Source organism: Rhipicephalus microplus, chromosome 4, assembly GCF_043290135.1.
Source record: "Rhipicephalus microplus isolate Deutch F79 chromosome 4, USDA_Rmic, whole genome shotgun sequence".
In the NCBI taxonomy this organism is placed as follows: domain Eukaryota; kingdom Metazoa; phylum Arthropoda; class Arachnida; order Ixodida; family Ixodidae; genus Rhipicephalus; species Rhipicephalus microplus.
Window position 1 is genome coordinate 131,124,307 of NC_134703.1, and position 20,875 is coordinate 131,145,181.

At 40.7% G+C, this 20,875-nt stretch overlaps 1 protein-coding gene across 1 annotated transcript in view; it reads right to left on the bottom strand.

Annotated features, from left to right (window-relative positions):
* Positions 1 to 20,875, bottom strand: part of LOC119172871 (homeotic protein ultrabithorax) — a 502,883-nt gene that overhangs the window by 264,387 nt on the left and 217,621 nt on the right. The window lies entirely within an intron of this gene.

Consider the following 20,875-nt stretch of genomic DNA (forward strand, 5'->3'; position numbering starts at 1 on the left):
CACGCTTGAAGTTTCTTTATCAATTGTATAATAACAGAGTAAACATCGGTCCAACTTTGTACTTGCACCCTCCAGCCCGAGTGTTACAGCGAATCAATCATCCGTATGCTATTTTGCCATGTGTAACGAGAATTGATGTATTCAAGTTTTATTTTTAGCCTCGTACGACTGTTGACTGGAACAAGCTTGATTCCAGTGTGTTTGTAGCTTGTGAGCCAGCTGAAGTTTTTCAGCAACGTCCGGAACAGAATAATATAGCGCCGTATAACCATACGGCGCTTTATTTTTCCCACCCCTGTAACAGCCCGCGAGGGCTAACAGTATTGTAAATAAATAATTGAGTAAATAAATAAGTAAATAAATAAATTTTAGGTAAATAAATAAATAAATAAATAAATAAGAGCTATGACTATATTGATTTCACCTAAGAAGCTTTTAATAATCCTTGCGTTTTGCTCGACAACGATATAAAACGTTTCTCAGCTGCTGTTTTGTATATGATCACTATTTCATCATAGATTTTGAAAAGCTCAGCAAAGCAACGCAGGTAACACACTATTTTTTTACGTTGTTAACTCCTTTGCCGTTAGCTATTTAAGTAGTTGTAGTCAGAAAGCCACTTATACGCGTGGAAGTTTACACTGCAACCCTCGCAAAGCACACATATTTCGACCATTGTACCTTAAGTTCGCTGAGATGTCAAACTAATTCGCTGGGTACATCTAACTTCTTTTCGATGCTATATGATGACTTATTGCGCCAACTAATGATTTATATAAGTTTACAATGATTTGTTGTGGACGATTCGTCATTACGGCGGAAGATAACTGCTGCAGTGTTCGACTGGCTGTTTTCTTGAACATTAACGGGCGTGCTTATTGATCGCCTCTGGTGAACTTCTGGGTTTACTTCGTGATTTAAAATGCGGAGCCTTTCTTAGTCGCACGATGTCGCGCTTCGGCGTCGGCGCCATTCACATCCCGACTGCGCATGCTCGCGTCTCGTGCTGGCTTAGGAAGACACCCGCAAAACTGTCGCTTCAAGAGTCATTAAAGGATACGAGACAGCCGGGTGTTCAGCAAGCCGAGCATGCGCAGTGGGAGTGTGGACCTCTTCTCCATACTCCTCTCCCTCAAACGCGGGTGGCGCGTATATAAGCGGCGGAGAGCGCGTTGGGAATTCCGTCAGGGGCGCCCTTACTTGGCTTTATAGCTTAACTTGACGCTTTGCTTGACGTGATTAGATGCGATGGAAGCAACAGTGTACCTTCAACCAGTAGTGGGGCGCAACCCAACATCACCGTCCTACCTTTCATTGATAGCTACACTTCTCTTTTAATCAATAAACAAGAATAATAAAGACAAAATAACAATTAAGCATTCCCAAACCATACCCAATTACGCAACATTCACGCGATACCCGCCACCCCCTCCTACTCTGCGACGCATTTTCTCGAGTTACCCCCGTGGGAAGATGAAGGTGGTGAATCTTTTACTTATACACTTTTCTTGTTCTCCTATTCCATTGTCCCTTAGCACAATGGGCATATGTATGTTTTGTGAAAGAGGCAGTCGATAATCTTAAGCTATGCGGAGGTATAGCCGGTTCTGATGTAGCCTACACACACACACACACATTATATATATACATATATATATATATATATATATATATATATATATATATATATATATATATATATATATATATATATATATATATATATATGCTGGGATATCTATGTCACTAAGCAAAACTTTCTATAGAAGCAACTTAATTCAAAACTCCACAACAGCAAAAAAAACATAGAAACATTTAAATTGCAATTACTGCAGTGCTGCCATGAAAAAGCTATAAGCTCAGTTGTGAAGAATAAAGACGCGTTTATTGAAGCAGTAATGAATGAAGAAATTAGTTTACTTTACACAAATTTCATTATAAAAGTAATAATTTCCCGGATTTAGTGGACAGTTAAATTGATCGCAATGTGGCAATTATTATTAGGTTGACTTTGCAGAGACAATGGGTAACTTGTTTGTTTCAATAATCCAGTGAGTCAGAATACGACTCTGTAATAGGCAATATGAACTTGATGAAAGTGCGCCTTTGTCAAGGATTTCACAATAGCGAGTGCACTGCATGCCTATACCGTTACAATCGATAACGTAAAGTGCACCATAAATTCGTTATGCCATTGTGTCATCGCACTGCTGACACAATAAAATCATTGCACTTAAGTTTGTGGCTAGTTATCCACCTTCTCCAAGAGTGTTCCTGGAATGAGGAGACCTCCCATCTCCACGTCCACTCCTCCATCCCAGGAGGAGTGGACGTGGAACCTATACACCACAACCCCGTTTTTAAAAAAAAAAAAAAGTTTATTCCTTCTCCTCCTCCTGCATTGTTTTACTCCTTTTTCAGGATGACTAACAAAAAAAAAACGTGATGCACCATTGAATATATGGCATCACAACAGCACCCACATGAATTCAGGCTTTTAGTTTTGATTATATGAATGTTCCTTAAAATATATTTGATTCACATACTCGGCAATAATATCCCCCCCCCCCCCATTTTTTTTTATTCACGTTGCGGAAGTCAGTTGGGGTTGTTAACTATTTTGTGGGGTGTATAAAGCGAATGTGTTAAATGGTCTATATAAACTTGGAACTTGAAACCACTAACATGTCGCATGTAGAAACGTTCGAACAAACACTCTTACGCGCTGCCATGCACGGTTGAACGAGATGGAATTCGCATAAATTTCCATGTAATTCTATATACAGAATACTTTTTTTCATGTGTTCAACTACTTTTGAATACATGGGTATATCTCATGGACGAAAACGCACTCACGTTTCACGATTAAAGGAAATTCTTTACGGCAATCACCTAAGTTTTGGCTTCGGGATTCGATCACCCAGTGATATCTAGACAGTGCATGAAAGAGGAATGTATGCTGGATGCTATTTTAAACGGAACTAATCACAGATTGAAATTAAAAGAAACGTATATGTCAATTGCGTAGATCAAGAAAATTTCAATCAACATTTGGAATTTGATTAGCTTAATAGTACTAAAGAAGATACATGAAGGTGTGTGCGAATAGGGCTATTTAAAAGCAACCCATTTGAGAGCCCACCTTTTTACTGCCTATTGAGCTTAAGCGAACTCTATTTTAATGAATACTTCTAATATTATTGCGTTAGACATTATAGAATGATTCAGCAGCTTGTCATATAGAGCTCAGCTTTTATTAAGTCAAGTGCTAGTCAAAGTACCATTGAGAGGCAATACTCAGTCTCACAATACAAACACATAGTTTTAATAAGTCGTATACTGAATAAATCTATAAAAACTCCCCCAACATTATCCAGTAAACAAGAATAATTACCAATATACATACATGACTAGTGAAATGTTTTGAAATGACAACATACAAAATTGTAACAGGGTTAAATATTGTCAGAAAGGTATAACTGATCATTCAGAGATATAATTAAATCACGGCCATTTCAGAATCACCACAAGGCTGTCGCTGCCTAAAATGCAAATTATCGAGGCTACTCAATATTAGAGCCTGCCCCAAAATAAGAGCATATATGTGGATGTTAAGAAGAGCACTCAAGTGCCATGCATTTCAACAAAATTTTGCACAGAAGTGAGAACCGAAGGATGATAAAGCAAACGAAAAATAAAAGATAACACCAGACGTGGGTTTTCAAGGCGACCGAGTTCCCCGCGTGTACAAACATACTGATACGTCGATCGTGCCGTGCTATAGTCACCCTTAGTGACGCCCGGTGATATGAAACCACAATGAAAAGAAAAAAAACGAGGAAGGTATAGAATGTGGCTTACTCACAATAATGCAGCGCATACGCAGCGTGGTATCCCATGACAATGGCTGGGCCAACCGCAGGCCGATGGGAGTTCACAGATTCGGGCGCACAAGACTACGGACACGAGCACGCACACTGGAAGACATCGTCCCGACGAAGGAAGGCCACCGAAAGGAAGAGTGACGAATAAAAAGAATAACAAAACGACGGGCGGCGGGTGACGCAAAAGCAGGACAGTTCCCACATTGTTGCATCGGCGTGCACCCTTCCCGTCTCGGTGCATGAAGAAGAAGAAGCATGGCGCCTTGGGTGCCGCATCAGTACACAACGCCCCGCGCATGACAGGGCCTCACGGTTTCACAACACACGTCGCCCGGGCCACGTTCGGGAACCAGAGAAGCCACGGGTGGATCTGGGTCGCTGTCACGCCACCGGTGTTTGCCAGGCGACGTAGGGTCGACCCCGAATCGGGACCCCATTGGCTGTGCACGGGACAAAAAAAGCCTCCACGTTCGCGGTATAGCATCGTAGTACGTATACGGGACAAGCGGGAAAAAAAAAAGTAACACAAACGCACTGACACCTATTCTGTCCTCGCTTCGCTTGGTTGGCTGGTCCCCGTACCCAGCGCTGGGTGACCCCCAAAACATCGCGCACAAAGATGACCAGTGAAAGAGGAACGACCATGCACTACAAAAACGGATGGGGAGGCTGTACTCTAGCAGGCGCGGCTTCGTGACTTCCCATCTCTGCTGTGCGGCCATTGTTCGTGATCACAGCGGGCACTATAGGTGTTGCGTTGAAGTTAAGGGACTCTGAACAATAATAAGAAACAAGAAATATACACAAGGAAGGAAAAGTTGATTCGACGAGAGCTGAGGTTCCCGGAAAAGTTTGACGCCCACTTTTTTTTTTGTGTGTGCGTAAATTCCGTTCCCGTCATATATTTGCGATTGGTGTAAGATATTTATGGTTCGGCCTACAGAACCTTAATCCGTGGCTAATCGGTTTATCGAAAATCCACCAGCTCCATCCGGGTTTTTCTTCAGTCTCTGGGATGCATGCTTCAGGCGCGACCTCGTTATACCGGGCTTCTTCGCAACCTCGCGAGGCGGCCAGTGAAAACGTGCTTCTACGAAAAAGGACAGCATCTATTCTTAGGCAGCGTGCATGTTGTGGGAAAATGTGGTCGTGTCGGTTGGTTTAGAAAAGCGACTGAGAAAACCATGTCGAACAGATCATTTCTCACATGTGTAGCTCAGTGTCTGCGGCTGTGCCAACACAGCCCCGCTTTTGCATTATCGACGCACGTTCTAGACTTACAGAATCAGGGTAGAGGATAAGCGGATGCGGAAACATCGATATGGTTGCGGATACACTGCACCGATATGGGCAGTGTTCGTCACGAACTCGGCAACGGTATAGTGTTGCGCGAGAATTTTATGAGGCTTCGTTGCAAATAAAATTTGTAAATTTAATAAAAAAGCGAACATGTATGCGTTAGGGATCGACGACAAATATATCCCTCAGATTTCAGCGGACACGCCATTATAATATCCCATTGATCTCTCATATTGAAGCAGCATAAAACAGCTTATATACTTGAACGTGTGGCGCACGGATAGCCCCTAATTCGCCAGACATAAAAATTTTTCACCGCAAAAAATATTTGAAATGGGGTTAGAAGATGGGGCCTTATAACTGAGCTCTAGTATGGAAATGAGTGTTGAATGTACGAGATAATGTGCATACTTTTCTAGTATAATAATGTTCTGTGCGAGAGCGTCACCTTGGAGCTCTGTTGTGTTGATATACTTCAAGATATCTGAAACTTCTTATATATTTTTTTTACTTTCAATACTCGAGTGCAAATTTATACACATTTTTGTTTGTTTTTGTACAAGAACACTAGCCAACTTCCTTGTCGTGGCCACTATATTGCTGATTGATCTAGCCACGCTGAACCAAACTCTCACTGATATGGGCATGTATTTGTGCGTGAGTATGCGCATACATATTTGTTAGACAGCCCAAACAACACACACACACACACACACACACACACACACACACACACACACACACACACACACACACACACACACACACACTTGAAAATACTTGTCGAATGTGGTGTACCTCCTCATCCTTATTCTTCTAGTTATTCTGCCCTTAATGTTCGGCTCAGTGGTCACTAGCAGCCGTATTTTTTTAAGAATTCCGGTGTCTAGCTACCCATTGCAAAGCGCTGTTCACACCGGAGACTGTTGCACTTTAGTTTTATTCATAATAATTTTCAGAACTACTCTTCTGCTTTCTGTGTCATGTTGAGTAGTTATAAGCCGTAATTTGTTCTCTGAGTTATTCATCAAGGCAATGCCATCACAGAGTCGCAGGCGATTAAGATACTCTCAGTTACCTCTTATTTCTTACTCTTTTCAGTCTATATAGACCTTAAATCCTCCTGTAAACCCGTGGTAAATGGCATAGGGGAGATCATGTCTCCCTTTTTTACACCTTTCTTTATTGTGATTATGCCATTTTTGTTATTGTGGCTTTGAATTCACTGTTGGTGTCTTTCAGTATGTTTATGTAGGGTTCGTCGATGCCCTGATTACGCAGTGCCTGCATCACTGCAGATGTCTGGACTGAGTCTAACGCCTTCTCGTAATCTGTGAAAGCTATAATATTGGGGTTGGTTGTGCTCCGCGCATTTCTCGATCTCCTGATTGGCAGCATGAATACGGTTTATAGCTGAGTAGTCTGTACAAAATGCTGCTTTGTCCTTCAGTGGGTTGAACTCTAACATTTTCTTAACTATATCAGCTGTTATTGTTGTGAATAGCTTGTATACAATGGGCTCTAAGCTGATCGTTTGGTAAATTTAAAGTTTTCGACGTCCCCTTTCTTCGTATATTATATTATAAAAAACACACACACAGAAAATGGTTAAAACCCTACATTTATCGCCCCTGAATTTATTTTCTGCAGCTGAATGTTCCAAGTAAACGGTATATGAGGGGCATTTAAGCACCGTCAAACTGATGTCGCAAGTATTATATTTGAAATATTATAGTGAAAGAGCCCATGTGTAGTTGCTATAAGCGACACCTACACATCACATCAGCCTATCAATTTCAAAGAGGAAGAGACAGCTATTTCAGCACGGGCGATGAAAGCTCAGATTTCCTCCGGATCTCTGGTACACTGAGATGCACTGTGGGTCGAATAAGACACCAAGGGGGTATCGATGGTTTATATGCAGCAGTGAAGCCCGAGGGAAGTTTCTCGTTGTGCTTCACAATCATTTTAGTGAACGATGCTTGGTGCCTCTCTGAAGGCAACTTGTTAAAAAAGGGTATACACTGACGAAACCCGGAATCACGATCACATGACTAGATGAGTTTCTTTTTATTCCATTCCGTTTCGTAGCCTTCCCCTGAAATTTTTTCTTATTTGACGATTGTGCAGGGCATGAATAGTTATTTACTTATTTATGTTTTCTGAAATCAAAATCTTGCTTGTGGAGTCTTGTGCGGTTTTCTGTCTTGTTCGGGTTTCTTTCTTGCGCTCTTCCAATTGAGACCATGTTAAGAGCGAACTGGTTCGACAGCCAGTCTCATTAAACTAGAAAAAAGGCCAACAGAATCTCTGGTTTCTACAGCCAATAACATGCACTATTCAGTGGTGAAAGTTATACTTAATTTGTAAGAACATCGTGTTTCGTGTGGCGAATCCCTTTTGAAGAAACTGTTCACGATGATCTGCCTTGCTTAATAGCTAGACTCGTTTCACCTCAATGTTCTGGTATGCAGCATACCCCGTCTAGAGGCTATTTAAAGGAAAAGCGGTACTTTTGAATATCAAAAAGAATAGGCGGTCATGCATGATAATTGAACCTGCTCAGAGTAGCAAATGCACGTTGAAATTCGTGCTAAGATGATGTAATAAAAGCATCTCATAGCGAATGGATTCTGACAAAATCTAACCAATCTAACTCAACCTTACAACCTAAATAAAAAGGTTCGAAGCCAGTAGGTTAAATCATTGAACCAAAATGACAATTAACACAACCGGCAAACAACAAGTTACGATATATTGCAAATTAATAAACGAAATATTTGCTAAGCATCACTTCGGCAATCGTTGAACGAACCACGACGCGGCAGCTACCGGGTGCTGAAACTTTGGATATTATACTAGTTCAGTCGTAGGCTGCATCCCAAATGAGGTAGAATGAGAAAGTGATCCTGTATATTGTCTTGGGGAAAATGTTAATAGTTTCTATGTGGTTAAAATACAGAGCATTCTGCTACAGCTTTGCCATCGAATGGGCATTTAAATGACGCAGTTGTTTCTTTGGAATGCCAGTGTATACGCTTCGTAACTTGATTCGGCCGTCACTGCGATGCAGCGCCCAAGTTACGTTCAGTAACTTAGCCAGCTATAGCTATTAGCTAACAGATGGGAAAGTATGTTTAGTACAGATTAGAGCCGGCTATTTAATCAAGCTTACCACGACAGCAGTGCACGCTTATCTCCATCTGTTGTTTACACCCTATACTTATCTATTCCTTGAGAGGTTACAATTATTTATTCCTTTAGAGGTTACAGTTATTACAATTGTCGTTTCACTCAATAAAAAAATTACAACACAGTCACTTTCAATCCCCATGCTTCGCTTAACATTTGATTCTCAAGGTACGTGGGATCTGTTGCGATTTTTATAATATGAGTGGCGAGTGCACAGGCCTGAAAAATTTTACTTCATAAGAATATCGGTATCAGTGTTGATAAACCACTGACCGGAAAAAAGTTTTACGTGTTATGATAGAGTACGCACTGCTTTTCTGCACATATAACCAAGTTTACACAGCACATGCGTGATCCCACGTAATTGTTGCTTTCAGCTTCTTTTGCAACAAAAGCCAATGTATCGGCTGAACGTGTTTGCCTCTATTACGTCTACCAATCAATTGGTGTCAGAAAGTCGTCATAGGGACACTGTCGAAGTGACCTGATTGCGTCGGAGTCCCAAGAGGGAATGGTTGACATTGTATGCATCACCATAGATAGTAAACAAACAAACAAACAAACAAACAAGTAAATAAATAAATAAATAAATATTCAGTAAATAAATATATAATTGGTCAATAAATAAATAAATAAATAAACAAATAAATAAATAAATAAATAAATAAATAAATAAATAAATAAATTAGCCTTTCCTTTCAATAGAACTGATCGCTGGATGAAATAAAGAACTTCTAAGAGTGCAACGCGCAGCGATTCAGTAATAATAATGATGCCCAATCGCAATCAATATTTGAGAACGTTAATATACTCACGAATAGTTCGGCATAACCGGGATTATAGGCTCAATAATTATTTTATGCAACTTTGTTGTTGTTTTTTTCAATCATATTTAATGGCTCTATCACGTTCTTTGAACTCTTTCGATGATAGAAATATAAGAAACCAGGTTGTAGCACTATAAGGAAAATGCTAATGGTGACTCTCGAACAGCGAACATCAATCGAAGCCGCGTTTGTCGTATACACATAACTTATGGCTATCTCTGGATCACACGCTTTGTCCGTATTACGATAGTTAAAAAAAGAGGCTTAGTTTGCTCTAAAGTCCAAAATGAAACGAAGAAAGAAACAAATAAGCTTCAATTCCTCTTGTGACGACCGCGCGCAAGTAAATTCGCAAAGGTCCGTGAAAGCCAGACCAAAACGTAAATCCAATGGCATAATGAAATATTTGCCCATTTGTAGATAAAATGTATGGATGATCACTCGTTTCCTAAAGTAACAGGTGTAGACTATTTTTACTAAGCGAAATTTATCGCCACATATCAGCAAAAGGTGTCACTGATATTGAACGCAGAATTCGTAAAACTACGTCGTTATCACGAAGTCATTGCGGTGTTGAATCACAGATGTAATACGAGCAGCGATTACTGACGAACCAGATAAAACTCTCATTTCGTCCGTTCACAACGTGCACACAAAACTAAGATTCAGGAAACGTGAGAAACTGAACGCATGACGAGGTAATCAGTTGTGGCAGCAGCCTTACGATCAGTATCCTTCCACTATAAAAATAAAAACAACAAGCCTGGCACGACGCTATTTAGAAGTACTGTGGAAAACCGGTGAATATGCCAAATTTACTAGTGCGATAGCTGATTGCTAACGGCGATCACGATGATCTTTACTGTCATGTTGATTGAAAAAGGTGAAGGGCGACCTCCTTGCCTGTGTGTTATAGAAAGCACGGTAGTTTTTCCTTTGCTGCATTCCAACTTCCTGATCATTTCTAATTTACTCTCGTATTGTACGCAGAAGCCTCTATTTAATTTACGATGTCTTACGTAAATCCGTGCAACTACTCCGAGTACATTGATCTCACCCACGCCTTTTTTCTCACAAAATTCTGTAAGCGTGTTTTATTTATCTTAACGGATACCTAGTCGGCACTTCCATCAGCTTTAAAACCCAGAACATCAGATTTCCTATTGGCTTAATACTTGATAAACCAATTACAACAAGCTGGGTAGTCGCCAAACCTTCCAGATAGCAAACACAGGCCCGATTCTGATGGGAATATTCAAACCGGTACATTTTTTGTCGTTTGGCTGCGCTTGCTCGGGCTCCGCACAGCAGTACGCCATTACCCTTGCTCCCACTGACACAGGCAGCGCCATCTCGGGCCGCTCCACTGAAACGTGTCAAAACGTTAGCGCCATCTATGAGAAAATCAACGCAACGCGTGCAAACACTCCGCCTACCAGTTCCGCCCATTTTCTGCGCGCCCAATCGCGTTTTTCGTTGCCGCCCGTTTTTGAGCAGGCTTACCTTCTTTCCCGATTGCCCCCACTGCTCTGCGCGACAGCGTTGAACGCTTTCATTCACTTTATTTCATGTCACAGCGTCCGACGGATTCGTCACGAGTTTCGAGATATCCGTCGAGCGTTGGCGAAGCACGCAGCACTTTTCGTTCCTGTGAATTATTGCGTCTGAAAACAAAAAGTATGTGAATGATGACTTAGGCAACTATCATAATTTATGACCAGAGCCATCTTGTGAAGTCACATTATTCAGCCGGCTTTATAATAAAGAGAATATTTTTTTTGAGTGCGATTTACTCCTGAGCTCTAAATTTTGACGGGATAGTGTCGCGCACTGTATGTTTAGTATATTTTTCGTGTGTTTGGAAACTGGGTGAAACATAGACGGTAGAATATGTTGCTTTACTATATTTTTCAACGCTTACAGTTGCTCCTGTTTCCCGGTGCAAAATTACGGTATGGCACAATTATGCTAGGGATGTTTTCATTAGGATCCTGTTACATATCAGCCACCGAACATGATCAGCCAATTTGGGTAATAATATAAACGCTCTCCAATTGAAAAATGACGTCGCGCCGTAATGAAGAGAGAGAGGAAAGGTAATGCAGAAACTCCATATTCACTGCAATGCACAATCCCTAATTTACGCGTACAGACAACTGAATTCAATTGAACAGCATAAAGATAGCATGCTGGGAGGCGCTTCAAAAACACGAGTGGCTAAAAAAGTGGGTTAAGTTATAAGGTTTACAATTGGCATAGCAGATAAACAAAGTTTATCTCAGTAAACTATTTGAATAAAAATGGCTCGCGGGTGTTGATGCCGCGCATGAATCCTTTACAGCCTCATGCAAAATATACGAGCTGCCATGAGGCAGTGGACTGATTTAATTCATTTGATTCAGAATCAGCTGCACCGAGTGAAGCCGGAAACAGATATAATTCCGGAACGCTTGCAAGCACCCATTTGACTATTACGAAACAATTTTCTAATTTGAAAAGTCAAGCCTGCAAAATTTTTCATATACCAATACAACATCCCATTCCTCTATTTTGCCTTGAATTACTTGCAGCTAATGCTACGCGAGGAATGTACCTGTTTTGCTCTTTGATGAGATAAGTGCTAACGAGCAAGTGTGTACTTATTCCAACCTTCGATGACATTTCAATGTGCCAAAAAAAAAAAAAAAGGGACCGTCATATATCGTGTTTACTTAAGCAATCAGACGTCTTGAAAGTTCGGTCCCCGTAAGGGACAAGCTGTCTTTTAGTCCCCTTCACTCGCTTATCTATTTCACAATTGCTACAATACCCTTAAAACGGTTCAATTAGGCTAACGTTCCCAATACTTTCCATGGCTTCACCATCTGCTGGGTTTCATTGACGCTGTGTCTTACCATAGTAACGCTGTGTCTTATCATTAACGCTGCGTCTTAGCATTTACTAACGCTGTGTCCTATGGAGTGAGCGTATCCGTCAAATGGCATCATTTGGAGTATACATTCCCAAAACATACTTCTTTTTACTCTTATGTACCGTGCATAGTAAAGTTTAAATGGACCCTATATAGGAGCTCCAATTCTTTTATTAGCCGTTTGAAATAGCAGCGTGATTCAGTCGTTTTGCAAATTATTGCAGCTCTTACGAAAATGGTGATAACAATTCTCAACACCTACAATAATGGTAAGGCTTCAGGATTACCATGTAGTTATAATGATTAGTATCACGCAATTACAATGCACTCAACATAAGCCTGCGAAGAATTCACCATTTGGATGTTCACGTTCAATTTGTGGCGTTTACTAACTATGTTTTAACTTCAGTCGATAGTTTGCGCCATGCAACGTGGTACAGATATGACGATAGTTATAGCGCGAGAACAGAACGACGACACAGAGACAAGAAAGACACGAGCGCTCGTGTCCTTGGTGTCCTTCTTTTCTCTTTGTCGTCGTTCTGTTTTCGCGCTATAACTATCGTCATGTCATACCAACTAGCCTAAGCTGCCACACTTCTGCAGTATGTGGTACAGATAACACATTAAAGGAGTCATTAAGGAATTTTTAGTTAGGTATTGTCGCAGCTAACATAATTTTTTATTGTATAGCGAATGACATCCATTTCACGCTGATCCCGTGTTTTCGCTTTTCTTTAACTCAAAAGCAAGCACATTCGAGGTATAGGGTTAATCATGACTTCCCAATAACCACTTGAACTTTTAACATCTTCGCCGAAAATTGTTATTTGAGCATTTCTTTTTCGCCATTTCCTTCTATATATAGTGCGGCATGTAAGAAACACGCCGGTCGTTTGGTCACCGCCTATCGTCTTCTTCTTTCCTTCTCTAATCATGTATACATCAGTGTATGTGGAAATGACTCATGGGGTGCCGTGCCGACATTTTGCGTGAGACAATTACCTAAACTTGGTACACACACCCTAAATAAAGCCCCTTCTTTTCTGCGTTATCAACTGTTCATAATAATACCAGCAAGGAAGTTGGTGGGGTAAACATGTAACGCGAAACTAACAACATGCTTTTTCATTGGTCAGCAACGAAGTTTCGCGACCTGACTTTGCTCGAACCCGCGTGAAGGAGGCGGCGCCCGCAATACTTGTAAATGCAGCTGGACTGCGCAATACGCGAGCGATGAACTGGAAGACAATTTTCGAGGAGCACTAGTACAAAAGAACTTAGAGGACAGCTAAATTATGTACATTTTCTGGTCGTTGCCTGTATTCATTGAATGTAAGGAATCATGCCATGATCCTTACAGTTTCCCAATATTATTATAATATAGTAACCTTTCCGGCATATTTAATAACGTTTGTATACCATCTTGAAGGCAAGCAGACAACGAAACAAAAATGCTTATGCACGTTTCAAGCAACTTCTTGATTTGAGAACTTCAATAGCTGCAGTGCCCACCATGCATGCACTCTCTTATTAAGTGATATGGCTGCTGACAAAATACAAGAAAAGAAAAGCAAATGTAGCCTCCACGCATCTATAAGCACAGACCTCTGATTAAATAGAATTATTCTAAACATCATAATTCTGAGGCCGGGGCGCTGCAAATACATATTACACAGCGCAAATGAAACATATTTACAAGTTTCTCAGACATAAGTTGTGCTAGAATTTCTCGAGGAGTTTCTGAAGAAGTTCTTTAATGTTCCTGAATTTTTAACTATATATACCTACTACTGAACATTCCTAAAAGAGATCCCTAGGGGGGACGTTCTAAATTACGAAGAAATTCTGGGGAATGCACTGCATACAGATACCATGTAACACTCCACAATACTGCAATAAATTGCGCACGCAAGAACCTATGGGACTTCTGTTTAAATGTGAAGCATCTGTTTCTAAACATCGGCTGCTGATCCGAAGGTCGTGGGTTCGACTCCGGCCGTGGTGGTCGCATTTCGGTGGTGGTGAAACGGCAGAGGGCCTTGTACTGCGTGATGTGAGAGCACGTTTGAGAACATCAGGTGGCCGCAATTTCCTGAGCCCTCTGCCACGGCGTCTCCCATAATCACATCTTGGTTTCGGGACGTGAAACCCCATTTATTATTATTATTATTATTATTATTATTATTATTATTATTATTATTATTAAAAATACTATTATTGTTATTATGATTTTCTTATTTATAGGACTAACAAAAAAAAACTACCGGCTTAAAGTAGGTCACACCTGTTCCGACCGACGCGGCTATGTTTTTAAAATTCCTGACCGATTGAACTTATTCGCAACTTATAGCCGAGCCCACACGACGATCCATCGTATAAAGAATGAATCGTAAATCTTTCGCAAAAAAAAAAAATTGCATGTCACCTCACCGAAGTTTATCCATGCACTTCTAAGCACGGAGCTGTACATGCCACTCACATGCGCGTCAACAGATTACACGAAGTGTACACGGGGTCATAATACGAACAGACAAAATGAGGCGAGCACGGACTGACCGCAGACAAGTATAAAGGACCAGAAACAAGCAAATTGCTTTTTAAAAAAAAGAAACGACATTGACAAAGCGAGAACTCTCGGCTTGCACGCTTCCCGCAGCGATCCGTGTTGAACAAGCCGTTGTAACGGGCAGATAGCGCGCGCTAACGCGAGAAAAACGTCGTATATACATTGCCGGTTCACACACATCGGAACCGCGATAAGAGCCAAACTAACGCACGCGTTACGCACGTAACGCTATACGCGCGTGAGCAAGCCCGATTACATACACGCGGAAACACGCGACGCAGCTATGTGCGTGCTTGTACACGTGTACGTGTTTCGGCGCAGGCATATGGATTCAGGAAGAGTCCGTGTATACGGTACGCACCTGCGTGCGGAAACGGGAGAGAGAGAGAGTGTGTGTGTGTGTGTATACGGTGTACGCCGCGTCCATCGCGAGGATTTTTTACGGCGTTTTAATGTGTGCCCGTAAAAACAGCGTGCTTCGCGCCAGACGGGAGACTCGCCGTCCTCGCAGGAAGCAGCGCTTGGCTCGGCCGCGTCGGGGCCATCCGGTCACCGCTGCGCAGCCAGACTCGTCTGCACAGGCGCTCCCGAATTTTTTTCGTCCCGGAGAAAGTTCGTCCGTGTAGGAACTCCCTTCGTTTCCGACGATGGTGTAGCGAGATAACGGGAGGGCAACGAATTTGAGGCAGGACTGGAGTTTGAAATTGTCGAGCTTCTATAGTAGCAGCGAGTAATGTCTGGACAGCGTGCCTGAATATTGGTAAACCGGTATTGCCCTTCCAGTAATGTGCAATGTGTCAGATCTACTACAAGCTTTCGAAAGCTGGAAATTTAGATTTATGTATTCGAAACGTAAGGAAGAACTTGTAAACTAGCCCTTTTGATAAGCTGCAGTGAGTTCTGACTTACAAATAGCTCAGCAAGTCAAGCAATATTTAAATAAATCGCTTGGCATAATTGTTACAAGTAATTGAATTTTTCTTGTTATTTTTCTGGAAGTAAATAGCTCTTCATAAGAAAATTCAAAGAAGAAAGAAAAATGAATACGATGTTGTAGGTATTTCGATGTGGAACTTTGTTTGGCTGATACAAGGTTATAATTAACTATGTATTGCTCGAAGCTCGTCAAATGGCCCAAAGCTAATTAAATATGAAAATACATATGTATTTGCTGAATCTGTAATTTTTCGTTTTTGTTAAATAACTTGACCTTTATTAGGAATTGTATACTGACGCATGCATCATTATCAGGCACTCCACAACAGCGCAGTAGTATTGAGTGCATCGATAGTGCAGTAGTATTGAGTGCAGTACACAGTAAAAATTTTTACACCCAGAAGGGTGTAAATGAGCTTGTCCCGTGGACGACACCCTAAGGGTGTTATTTCAGCACCTTCCAAAAAGGGTGCTTTACCATGCACCCTTAGAATAGGGTGTACATGTGAAAAAACTGTAGGGTGTTATAAAAGCACCCTTAAGGAAGGGTGCCTTCGATGTCCATCACTTTTTTAGCACCCTCTGAGGAGGGTGCGAGAAGGGTGCACAAGGGTGTTGAGTGCCCATGGCAGGGGTGGCAGTATTCTTTTAGACTGCACTAATAGATATCAGCATGCACTGATTACACACTACTTGAAGAAAGTGGTCCTGATTATCGATGGTGCGCCACCTGTCGAGCTCCATTCATTGCGTGTGGGCAAAAATATAAACGCGTACAATCGTGTATGAACTTGTGCTGGATCTATATATACTTCACAGTATATGCATAATGCGCGTTGCAGAAAATGAAGCCTTGCTGCCCTTGCATATTGCGTTTATTTAATAGGCAAATAAAACATAAACTTTTCTTCTGCCACAAAACTTTTTCACCAGATATACGTTCACGTATACGTACACTACACATGCAACACCTCAAATGTTTATTATATTTTTTCAGTTTCAGTTTATTGACAATTCTTTGCAACATACAATTACACTGGTTTCAGTTTAGTATACTGCTTCAAGTACATAGAGACTACAAATGAAATACACGCTGATATATCCCTATAATTCTTTCAATTATCTACAATCCCAGTGGTTTCCAGTTTAATACTCCTTCATGTACACAATCGGTTAATAGGAATGAAATACAGGCAAACATATACTTATGATTCTTTCAAATATATACAATCACCATGATTTCACTATATACGCCTTCATGTACACAATCGTTCCCAAGAAGTGATGCACACAAAAATATATATGAATAAAGTTTTCAAATGTATACAATCACAGTGGTTTAAGCTTTGTATTCCTGGATGTATAACAATTGGTTATGAGAAATGATGTACATGCAAACATATATGGGTTTTCGCACATATAACTTTAGCGAATACCTAAGAAACCATTACAATGATCAGAAACACAATAAGCTAAAAACGAACACAAAACTGAGTCAGGGCACACAAAAAACAAAAGAGGTAATGCATAATTATGGCTAATGACACAACTGGGTCACTTTATGCCAAATGTCCCAGCCATTTTGGCAACCATCTCAAATGTATTCGAAAAACTCGTGCTGCATTAAAAATAGTGAACGTCTGGAATATTTAGGGGAGGAAAAGTATTTGGTCACGTGGCTGCCTTCTGAACTTCCTGGAATGCCGTCTAGGTGTTGTATGTGAAAAATTTTATTCTAAAAGCACCGCTCCTTCTTTCCATACGAAACTCGGTCTACGTGTTACGTAACAAGAGCTCAATTTGGGAGAGTTGGTTCACCGTGGTTGTGTGCTAGTCACAGCGCGACAACTTTAGGAAGAGCACCGACTGTCAACTGAATTTAATGAATGTGCTACGAGCGTTTTTATACTGAGTACAAGAACCGTGTTCATGCAGGACGACACGTGTGAGCACTACAAAAATAATCTTAACTGTGAAAAGAATACTCCCTCTCGGAAAGGATAAGTGAACGTGTAGGGATGCACTGATCATTGGTTTACCTGATAAAAAATACTTCTACAAACGTTAAATGGGCATTAAGTAAACCTATTCTCGTGTCGAATGGGGCAAGATTGACTATTCCTGTTGCTGTTTAGTACACACACTTTTGAAAGCTTGCAAGGGGTGGAAAACAACACGCTAATATCATATCTGCTGGCTATTTTTTTAATTGTGAGACACGTGATGTGGTATAACATGCAAAGGCTTTGGTCATTGTTTTTTGTTGGTCCTGTCTTCTTTAACTTTACTTTCAGCAGGAGGGTTTTGCAAACGGGTGTGATGATTCTGTTGGGATACCCAGCATCTTTTAGTCTTTTAATCTGGTTTTTAAGCCTGACCTCACCCTTGTGCTAACATGACTTCTGAAGGGTGGCCGGATACATGTGGTATCAATTCCTCTTTCTACTAATTTTGAATGCCCACTATCAAAAGGCAGAACATTCTTAGCACTCCTGGGCTGATAGCACCAGCTAATACCCCAACAGCATCATCACACTTGTTTGCGAAACCCTCCTGCAGAAAGTAAAGTTAAAGGAAACAGGACCAAAAGAAAAAGAGAATGACCAATCACCTTTGCATGTCACAGGGTACTACGTACATAAGGTGTCTCACAATTTTAGGAAAAGAGCCAGCAGATATGAGATTGTTGTTTTCCACCCCTTGCAAGCTTTCAAAAGTGCATGTACTTACAGCAACAGGAATAGTCAATCTTGCGTCATTCGTCACTAGAATAGGTTTACTGAATGCCAATCTAATGTGTATGAGATACCGCTAACACGTGGAAAAGTAAACATAGGACAAACTGGGCAATGCTTCAATGATCAAGCAAGACAGCATGCTTTAAATGTTAAGAAGAGCTATAGTAGTCTCATGGCCGGACACCGTAAAGAATGTAAGTGTAGAAGTTTCATAAAACACGGTTTTTGAAAAAAAAAACAAGCAGAAAAATGAGAGATTTTAGAACTCTTTATCAGGAAGGCCAAGGATCAATGCATCAGTACACCTACACATATCTTTTCCGAAAAAGAGTATTCTTTTCTCGGTTAAAATTATTTTCTCATGGTCACACATGTGCTGTTGCAGATGAACCCTGGTCTTGTGCTCAGTATAAAAACGCTCGTAGCACCTTCAATAAAATTCAGTTGACAGCGCTCTTTCCTGTCCTTTTTGCGATAAGATTTTCATTACAGAAAGAATTTCATTTTCTTACAGTTTAGGTATAATGATGAGTTTTCATTGTACCACAACATGGAGCAAATTGCATCTCAATACGGACAAAAATCACGATTTTGTGAAATTCGTGATATTTTCTCGTATATTTCAGCAGCTTGAGAGGTATAAAGATATTTTTCACTCAAAATATACCTTCTGTGGAGAAAGTATTCACTGCTCAGATATTCATACAAAGTGCAATATTGCAATAAAAAATGCAAACATAACACATTTTGGCTTTATTCTTGGAAGCAAATGTGGCAAAAAAAATGCACTATTATTATTGAGCTTCAAATACCTTACAGAAGCACATTTACTTAACAGGTAGACCAAATTTGCTTTAGAAAAAATAAGCGGTAGTTTTAAAACGAAATTTTCCACAAACAGCACACAGACGGCATTATGCCAGCCACATGAACAAAACTTTTTTTTCTCGCTGAAATATTTTAGCAGTTCACTGTTTTCATTGCAGTAAGTCAGCACTTTTTTTTTCAAGTACAATTCAGATGGTCGCCAAAGTGGCTGGGACATTTGGCATGGAATGGTCCAGCTATATTTAAGCAAAATAACTTACACAAATAACAATATTTGTTCATCTACCATGACCACACTAAAAAAAGTTGTTCAGGCATTGTGACACAAAAATTTTCAGCGTCATACTGCCTGAACAACTTCTTTGATAAACTCCAAACTCACGCCGAGAAAAAGCCCCTCAATCACGGTAGTTGTTAAAGGCCTTGCGGCCGTAGACAATGTTCAAAATAAAAAAAATCAACTCATCAGTGCTGTCACTCCTTCTTCGTCACTGCTGACACGGAAGATTTTTCGGTTATCCATGTGGAGGTACAAGAAGTAGGCTTGCTCTAGGCTGGGGCCGGGGTAGACTACGCAGGACGTCAGCGGCACCCTCTCATCCTGTAATAAGAGCAAATATGACTTCTCATAAAAGGATGTTCGTGCTGTTCTGGCAGCACCATATATAAAGAATGCGTAGTGTGTATCCTTCGAAATGGCGTGTAATTGACATTACACTGAACTCGAAGCATACAACCCATACATTCCAATAATTTCGTCGGATAAAGATAAGAGTTTTCCAGCATACAGCAAATTCCCGAAATAAGGTGAAGTGTAAGACTACAGCTCAAAAATGGCACTTACGAAAGCCTGAACTCACTTAAGAATCAAATTCCTTCTAGGGTAGTGAGCCAGTGTGAAAAACAATTCTTAAAGTACAAGGTTCAAAACATGTAGCTATAATCAAAACGCACAAGAAACTTGCCTCTTCATGTACAAACAGTGAAGACAACTCTGCTTTCTCTTTTACATGAGAACAAATGATCTTGGACGTGGCACTAGCGAAGAGGTCTGCAAAAAAAAAAAAGTAAAAGATTTACTGACACTAATCACGCCTCTAACAATCTGAGGAATTGTTACAAATCACCAATCAGTGCAATTCTAACTGCCTCTATAAGGGCATCAAAAATGAACAATTTTCTCGTTCTTTCTACCCTCACAAGACGCTCCGTCAATGGAATCTAATCCAAATTTGACGCTGTGCTTCCTATTTCCCTGATTTCTAGGCGTAGGGCTGCGAACATGTGTTTTGTGCACCTAATCTAGCACAGAAATTCGTCATCAATAATTCAATCATCTTAATTCATTGTAATTTGATAAAAGATGTGATAGCTCGTCCAGTTTTTAAAGGGTTGTGGGCCTGCAATAGGCACTGCCTAGCACGTATGAAAGTATTTCTTTAAAAAAAATTCAAACCTTGCTTTCAGAAAAAGCGTCTGGCATATTTCGACAACCAAGCCCATCCTCTGATGGCAATCAGGGGCACGCTATTAGCGATTATTGACCACGGGATTTACAAACGTAACCCGTGCCTAAATACCCAGTTAAACACAATCAAGCAAATAGAAGCGCTCAAACGACACCAACGCGCGCGGACGCCGTCTACGTTGCAGCAGCCATGGCTTATGCTAGAGCTATCGCACATAGCTCC